Here is a 9855-nt window from a genome sequence, read left to right on the forward strand (position 1 = left end):
ATCACCCAACTCAGAAAGTCATTTATTTCAAAACACAGTGCAGTGATAGAGGACCTTTGCCCATGAGGAAACTATTCTATCTTGAGATATTCTAGTGATTTTGATAAAGTGGAGGGTCTGATGTGAGTTTCTCCCCAAAGAGTTGAAATTACCAAGTGGAATCTGAGTTGGTTGTGCAGAATGAATCAGTGCCTTGGGTGGATTTTTAGTAAGCTGAGGTTAGATATACTTGGTAGTTTCTAACTTTGCCTACCTGATGCTCTGAAACTCAGCTTGCCCTTTTAGGTCATTGCTTTATAATCTTGTCAAAGCCACCTGGGACATTTTAAAAGTGTGTTGCTACTAAAGTTGTTGAATAAGTCAATACACTGAATATCTTCAATAAGTAAATACATTGTTCTTTGGATTTGAATCTTGATTTTGCCATTTCCTAGCAGTGTGATCTTGGGCAAGTTCCATCTCGATCATGTTCATCATCTGTGACACCAGAGTTTTCATATTTATCTGACAAGCTGAGAATGAGAAATAAATAATACGTTGTGTGGCACCAACCCCAACTAAACTACACATTGACGTCTTTCCCTTCTGCTCTAGTCTTTCAATTCCTAAATCCAACAGATTAGCAAATGCTGTCAGCTCTGTCTTCAAAATATCTTCCCAACGCGTCCACCTCACTCTCCCTCCTCTGGGTCATGATGTTGGCCCAACAACCTGCCATTTCTCTCTGTAAAGAACAAATGAGTATCATAAGTGGCCTCCCTGTTTCCACTCCTGCTGCCTCAGTCTTGGTGTTTTATGTATGCTTTCTACAACAGCCATGGGGGCCTCTCAAAAACACAGACAAAATATTATATTTATCCTCTGTTACAAGCCCTCCAGTGAATTTGCATCCTAATTAGAATAAATCCAAACTTCCTTCTATGGCCAGCAAGGTCCTACATCCACTAGCCCCTCCTCCAGTCTGAGGCTGTCTGCATGTGGCTCTTCCACTCCCACACTCCCATTATGTCCTATGGACCCCTCCCTGCCTCTTCTTGGGGAGGCCAGACTCTGTTTGCCCTCAAGCCTCTGCCAAGCTTCTTCCCTTGCTTGAAACCATCTTCCCATGAGGTGACCTTCGTCCCTTACAGGCTCTCCTTGTCATTTAGTTTTTTTCCTCTCCCAGCTTCTCATTTGGAAGAACTGCTCCCCCAGTTACTTTTTATTAAATCACTATGATTCACTTTCTTCCTGTTACCACTAACTGCATTTTTTTTTTAAAGACAAAGTCTCACTATGTGACCTAGGTAGAGTGCTGTGATGTCATAGCTCACAGCAACCTCAAACTCTTGGGCTTAAGCGATTGTCTTGCCTCAGCCTCCCAAGTAGATGGGACTACAGGCGCCCACCACAATGCCCACCTATTTTTTGGCTGCGGTTGTCATTGTTGTTTGGCAGGCCCAGGCTGGGTTCGAACTCGTCAGCTCCAGTGTATGTGGCTGGTGCCCCAGCTACTGAGCTATAGGCGCCCAGCCTAACTGCAGACTTCTTATGTGTTTACTGCATGTCTCTCTCCCATTGGAACACAGATCACCAAGAAGCCCGGTGTGTCTCATTCACCATTGTTTTTCAAGCACAAAGAACAGTGTCCTAAAAATAGTAACTACTCAAAAAAATGTAGGAATAATAAATACATAAATCCCCTATCATGTCTGATGGCCCACTAAATGTTCAATTAAAACCATTGCATCCTTCTGTTTCACTTTCACCAGGTAATTCTGCTTCAGATGAAACAAGCATACGTGTCTCAGTCATATCAAAAAGCTCTTCACAGAAATTGCAAAATAATCAGCCTTCAGCCATGACATTTTTACTTAGCACTTGCTAGATAGATGTTGTAATCTATGTGTTCATAGATCTGTATCATTATGGCTTCATATTATTAACTAAATGAACATAAAGAATGAAAAAGTACAATAATGTTAATCTTCAGTTGGTAAAATATTTTGATTGGTATCCCATTAAGGTGAATTACATATTTATTTGGCCAAAAATGAACACACTGTGCTGCTTTGGGAAAAGACTAGCTTCGAGTTAAGAGAAAAGCATTTGTTAAACACACTATGATTAGTATTAGGTATAAACAGTGGTGTAAAATGTGGTCCTTGCAATCCAAGAAGCTTTTGCTTTCATTCTGTTACTAAATATAATATGACCCTGTTTATTAAAAACTTGAGTTATTGATTTTGGGAAAAAAATACCCTCTAATACAACATTCTCTACTATTCCCTGGCAAGAAACTGCTTTTTCCAAGTGTGCTTTTCCATTCCATTCTAATGCGTCTTAAGTCTTCTCAGCATTTTTGTTTGTTTGGTTTTTGAGTCTATAATGTGGAGGATACAGCGGTTGGCATCACAGTGAGATTCTGAGACATAGTCAGTTTATGGAAGAATGAGCTGAATGAGCTGTTCACTGAGTCCTTCTGACTGCACACTGGACGTGAGATGGCCCTGTCCTGCCACTAATCAAGTTGAGGACATGAACACCAGCATAATAAATATTCTGGTTCTTCTCCAATTTAGTTAAGGTTGATACATAAGGGAACTTCAGTAAATATTTACTACATAGAGGAAAGAGATAGGAATTGCAAAGCTGTAACTGGAATATACCACCTAAGCACGTTTAAGTGTGTGCACATGTGTGATTATACATGTTAACACCAATATTAACTGACAAAAATGTGTCTGTCAGTTTGATTGTGTCAATATGTGTGTGACTGCAAATATGATCTGTTTGAATGTTAAACTGTCTTGTATGACTTAAGTAAATCCTGCTTGGGTATGGTGTATTAATTCTCTATATATTATTAGGCTACTTCTGTCAAAATTTTGTTAAAATTTTTGTATTTGTTTTATAGGAAAAATTAGTCTATAATTTTTAGTTTTTGATATGTTTCTTTCTTATTTTTATTCAGAATAATGTTGGACTTAGAGAGTGAGTTGGGTAATATTATAACCTCTTCAATTTTTTGAAAAATTATTATATAATTATACTAATTCAATTGATTCAATTGATATTAATTCAGTGTTTGGTGGAAATTGTCTATGAAGCCATTAGTGCCTGGAGTTTCTTTGTGAGAAAGTTTTTAACTACTGATTCAATTTATTTATTTCATATGGGACTATGATCTGTTACCTCAAGTCCCTTTTGGTGGTTTGTGTCTTTCAGTTAGTGGATCCATTTCATTGAAGGTTTTGATTTTACTGGCATGAAGGCGTTCATCATAATCCCTAACCATCCTCTAACCATCCTATGTTTTTACCACCTGTAAAAACTGTAGGAATGAAAATACCTTTTTCATTCCTGATATTGGTAGGTTGGTAGTGAATCTCCTCACTAGTTTTTCTCATTTATAGGCCTGGAGGTTTGTCACCTATATCCATTTTATCTGAATATATCTTTAAATTTAACAATTAATGTTCATCATTATTTTTCTTTTTTTCATTTTATTGATTATTTATGGCCTTTATTATTTCTTCTACCTTCAGCTTCATTTCTTCTTTAAATGGTTTCTTTAACAAGTATTTCAAATCAACAATTTTAGATTTTTCTTCTGATGTAAAATAATTATTTCATACTAAAATTTTCCTTCTAAGTAACATTTTAACCTCATCAACAAATTTTGATTTGTTGTGTTATTATTTTTATTCAATTTGAGATGCTTTTAAATATCTTTTTGATTCTTTTTGTGACCCACTGATTATTTAGAAGTCCATTATTTAGTTTTTGAATATCTAGGAGCTATGTAGATACCTTTTTGTTACTGATTCAAAATGAATTTGTGATCTGAGTACACATTTGCTATAACTTACATGTTATGAAATGTATTAAGATTTGCTTTTGGGGCCATAATTTTTCCATCATGCAGTTGAAAAGAATGTTTATTCCACAGTTAATGAGTAGAGAGATGTGTAAATGGCAGATGGGCCAAGTTGGCTGATGGTACCCTTCAGGTCTACACTTTAACTGTTAACTCATCATCAGGATAGTTTTTTCTTCTTTGTACTCTTTGCAGGCATGCTTGGAATTTTTTTTTTTTTCTTAACAAATATGAAACATTGTGAATTTTAACTAGATGAATGAGGATTATATGCATTTTTTTGTATAATATTCTTAAACTTGTGTAACACAGTTAAATGAGCTGACATTGATTTGATTCTTTTGAGTCATGGTTTTAGGCTTCCTTAGCCAATATCACAGGGCCATTCAGTTTAAAGTTGATTTTTTTCTACATTACTGAAGCATGATACTTCTTAGTATTCTGACTAATGCCATGTGAGTTATGAGGAATTCTGCTCTGGTTATTGAAAACAGCCACTATTCTAGGTTCTACATAATCTTCAGGTAATATTTTCTCTAATACTTTGGGGGTGGTCCTTTGTGGCCTTAAGTAGTTTCTTCACTAGTGTGCTTATTAGTATTCAAATGAATACCACCCACAGAAGCACGTTAGGAATCAGGTTACCCCTAGATGGCTGGCTCAGACAGCTGTTGCCTTCCTCTACAGACAGTTGGAGTTCTTTCTCTGGTCAGGTCGCTTCCCCCTAGTATGCTTCTCTGAACACTAGCCACATTGGCTCCCATTTCCCCAGGTCCACCTCCCCAGCTCAGCAAGTTTCTTCTCTGAATGGTTCCCATGGTATGTGCTGTCTCTTAGACACTTTCTCCGGTCATTAAGTGTGGGTTTGCCTCATTTTTTCCCCTCTTTTAGGAACAACTTTCCCTGTTCTCTCGCATCAAATGATCTAGGAGCTGTTTTTTTTTTTAATTTCCTTTAGTTTTTGAATCTTGTGAAGCAGAATGATAACCTAATCCCTGTTTCTCCATCTTAGCCAGATTTAAACATCACAAGTAGAGCTCATTTTTAGTAGGTTATTGTGAACAACTCTGATGGCCACAAATTCTCTGAAGATCCAAGTATATAGCATAATACCCCTAGTGATATTCCCAGATATTAAGGAAATACAGCTAGAAACAAAACCAAACAAAACGAATTTTAAGTGGTGACGGAGGATGTAGTGGGAAAGCAACATAATGAATTATGAGAAAGAAAATAAGTTTTGGAAACATTTCTAGACTTAAGAAGACAAGATGACTAGAAGCAACAAGGGAAGGGCTGTAAAATCAATGGAGAGAGGAGACACCAGCCTTGCAAGGAGTCACAGTTAGTCTATTCCTTCAGCACATGTGTAGGTGCAGCTTCACCACGGCTAGTTGGTTTCCAGTAGTGTGTCTGATCCTTTCCTATTCCTCACTGGCATGCTTCCCACCTACAGATGCATGCTGGGAATCAGGCTTCCACCTGACAGCTGGCTCAGACAGCTGGAGACACAGCTAACAAGTAACTGAGGCAAAGAATTGTTCTCACAGTCCCAGTTAATCTTTCCTTTCTTGGTGACTTGACTGTTAAATGTTATTGGAAGTACACTCTCTGAATTCGATACACTGATATCTGTAAGTGTGCTTAGAGAAAGAATATATTTTTTTCTTTCATTTTATGTGTACAAAACAAAATAATGTGCATGTATATATACATATATGTTTATGTATATATGTATATGTGTGTGTATATATGTATGTCAAAATAGTTATTTTTTCTTCTATTACCTGCTTTGTCCTCCTTTCACCAATCTACCATCTTGGGAAAGCATCTTAATTTCTATGTGAATCAGTTTGCTTCTCTCTCACAATTTAATAGTTATTATTATAATTATTCATTTATTTATCCCAAAGATAATCACTAGGAATCTAATTTCCTGATATTTTAATATTATGAAGTTTTTACAACTTCAGACTTTGATATTTGAAGCATAATCAGTGCTGGTACTCTATTTTATCTTTGTAGAAGTCAGTTCTAATGGAATAATGTGGGTGATTACATTTTGTTTCATGTTAAAGAGACAGGAAAGATCCTTTGTCATAAATTAAACTAATTACTAGAATGATCAGGTGATGAGGGGGCGTTTTCAATACCTGTAAAGTAAGATGAAGAAAGTGCTTACTTAGAAATACATTAAATCCATAGATAGTCATAATAATCTGTTTCATAAACATATTTACTTCATAGGGAAGATTCTTTTAAGGCTAAAATCATATTTCCCATATTCAGTGTCTTGGTTGTCTGTTCTAGCTTCCCTTGATCCACACATTTGATATCCTATGTCCCCATATGTTTATGCATACATTTGATACCATAGTTTACCTTAGATGTAATAGTATAAAATGATATAAATCTTCTGTAGGAGTCATTATTACTAGAATGATAACTAAATCCCATATTTCAGCTACATTTATTTCCTTAGTTTCCTTTTTTTATTTTCCATTGTAAAATAACATTTCTCATTTTAGGCTCATGTAGATATATTGAATTGCATGACCTTTCTCCTCATACTTATGCCTACAGAATTCAGTGACATGTCCGATTTCTGGAAAAGAGTCATTATTAAGTTAGTAAACTGTATCTCTCTGAGGAAAAACTGTATCTCTCTGATTTCAAGTATCTATTGTTAAACTACCATATACTACAGTTCCTAAGTATTTATTTATTTGTTCTCAGTCATTAAAAGCTGGCTCTGGCATACCACCTACTAGGAATTAGAATTTAGACAAGAAGCCATCAGATCTTCTTGTAAAATCTTATTAAGTGGCTCGGCAACTATAGTTCAAGCAGCTAGGGCACCAGCCACATACACTAGAGGTGGCAGGTTCAAGCCCAGCCCAGGCCTGCCAAATAATGACAACTATAACCAAACATAGCTGGGCCTTTTGGCAGGTGCCTGTAGTCCCAGCTACTTGGGAGGCTGAAGCAGGAGAATCAATTAAGCCCAAAAGAGTTTGAGGTTGCTGTGAGCTATGACAGCACCACACTCTACAGAGGGCGACACAGTGAGACGCTGCCTCAAAAAAAATGTATTAAGTATCCATTGGAAATCTCAGATATATACTAATTATCATAATCTCCTGATCAGCCTCTTGCTTCTCTCAAGATAAGGAAAATCTTCTTCTCCATGAGAAATATTTATCTCCTCTCTGAGAAATCTGTTTTTCACACATACTTTATTTTCTCTCTCTCCCTCTCTTTCTCTCTCAGCAGATCATTTATGTTTTCCAAAGTTTCCCTTATGGTCTTCTAGATTTAGAATGATTCATTTGGGTTTTTTTTTTTTTTTTGATAATTAAATTTCATTTTCAAAGAGTTAGACTTTCGAGTGATATTAAACTTAACGTTAAAAAGAATCTAAATTGAGGCATTAAATCACAATTTTATTATTTAAGAACAAACCCAAGATGTGGAAATGTGTTCACAATTAAACATTAAATTTTAGTTTGTAATTTTTCATCAGGTATAATGTATTTGGGTGATGGGTGCATGAAAAACCCTGTCTCTAAAACAACACAATTCATGTATATAACAAAAAACTCTTAGTACCCCCTAAATCCAGTGAAACAAACAAAAAGTTAAAAATTATAATTTAATCAGGAAAAGTGATGACCCTAGCTAAACATTAAAATTAATAATAGAATTTGTTTATTTTTCAAATACTTATCTTCCTAAGTTATTCAGAGGACAAAAATGTTTAATAAATTTAAGTGTAATTGTCTGATAATGTCTACAATGATTTAAGATTTTGAAATTTTTTGTTTATATTCTAACAGCATATATGCAATAAATTAAGACTATAGTAGTGATTTGGGCCATTTGTGGGAGACTCTATTAATCTCTACTTGGTAAGTGATCTGAAGGAAAAGCTAAATCTCTCATCTGGTATCTAAGGGAAACTTTTCATCTCTTAAAGAAGCAGCAGAGAATAGAGGAAAGAAGCCAGAGTTTATAGTCACAAAAATATATATAATTCTGTACCTTTGCAATTCTCTGTTTCATAAACTCACTAAAAATAAGTTTCCTCAGTGGATCAGGAAATATGAATAGATATGATGGTTTTAAAGAAAACAGCATATACAGACACTTTTATGTCTTTGCTTTTCTATGTCTCTTAAATACATGGTGAAAATTATTTTAAAATTCTAGTTATATTAAAGAGAAAAGTTCCCAATATGGCCACTCCTACAGGAAATATAACACTAAAAACAAAATAAAATAACAAGAGGCTGCTACCATGACTAATAAAGAGAAAATTTATAGTATTTCTGAATGTATGTGTCTCTGCCAAATCTCCATAGAATACTATGTGGGAGAGAAATGTGTTCCCTGGTTGCACCAATGCATCCATCCAAACTGCACTGTGCACCACCATCCTGAGAGTCTTTTCAATTCTACTGGGTTAAACTCAGTTACCTGAGTCCCACAGCATAACTCCCATGCTTTCTCCATGATTCTCACAGAATTATCTGGAGCAGCACTTTTTCTTTCCTTGCCTGTTCACCGTGACGACTGGTAGGAGGCTCAGACACAAGTCTAGAGAAAAGGGAAGTGGAGGAACAAAGCAAGGAACCATCTAAGAAGAATAATTCACCCTTCACTTTAAGAATTTCTTTTTAATATCTCCACTCTGAGACTTGGGTGATTGTTAGAATTACCTAAGAAAATGCATTGCAAAGCCACAGGATAGTAAGCAACAGAGCAGACTGAATAAACATAGATGTTAATTCTTTCCTTGAGAAAAAAAGAGAAAAGCATAAAATACCCAGTGCCAGAAATAAGTAGAGAAATTGTTGTTCCCAACCCTGGGGGTCGCCTACCCAAAGACCACTCACAATCACAAATCGATGCAAAAAGCAAGAGGCAGGTTTATTGCTGGCGCGCCAGGGTTCCTCAGCCACAAGGGGGAAGGAACCCCGAGAGGCTGTTACAGGCTGCTTTTAAAGCGAAAAACTACATGCAGGGGGGGTGAGGGGGCGTTAGGGTATGAGGCGGTTGGTGATTGGGGAATTCATAACTTGCAGGGTTGCTGGGCAGTTTTGCTCTGGGGACTTTTTGCGATGGTTATTTTTAGCGCGCGTATGAGGGAGTAGGGAGGGGGTAGGGTGTTGCCTCCAGGTGCAAGAGTCTGATATGCGGGTAGAATGTTTTCATTGTTTTAGGGCCTCCTTACTGCCCTGTGGCCTAACAAAATCAAATCCAAAGAATAAGGAAAAGATAGTCAGTAATATGAAAATCTCATGCTTCTTTGGCCCATTGTAGTTTTGCAAGAGGCACAGGGCTTGCAGAGGTCCTCAAACTTTTTAAACAGGGGGCCTGTTCACTGTCCCTCAGACCATTGGAGGGCCAGACTGCGGGCCCTGGGACGAGTCGGCTGCTAAGCAGGACAGGGAGCAGGGCAAAAACACCCGGCAGGCCACATAAACATCCTAGGCAGGCTACATGTGGCCCACGGGCCATAGTTTGAGGACACCTGGTAGAGGCTAGTTAATGAGAGTTTAATATCCACTCAAGCAAACAGGTTTTCCGTCAGTGTTTGCACAAATTGGGGAGTTGAACCTGAGCTTCTGAAAGAAACTTGAATTTTTTGATGTCTAATTCATGCATAATGTAAAATAGCAAAGCAACAAAGAAAACTCCACTGTAGTGTATAATTTAGATAGAAAAAGGAAAATAAAAATACAGGTCACTATCACATTACATTATGTCATTAATATTTAGATACTTCTCCTGCCAAAGATGTGGAAATATAAAATAGACTGTGGGGAATAGACAACAGAGAAAATTGCCCGAGAAAGGATAAAAATATTTTCTGTGTCTTCCCAAAATCCCTGACCCTTTTTGAGAAGTAAAAGCTGTGTCCCTGCCTCAGGCCCATGGTCAGGAGGGGCAGGGGAGTGCCCTTTTTTTTTTTTGGTACCACAGAAGACAGGATG

Source organism: Otolemur garnettii, unplaced genomic scaffold (genome assembly GCF_000181295.1).
Source record: "Otolemur garnettii isolate 467f Iridium unplaced genomic scaffold, OtoGar3 scaffold00085, whole genome shotgun sequence".
NCBI lineage: Eukaryota > Metazoa > Chordata > Mammalia > Primates > Galagidae > Otolemur > Otolemur garnettii.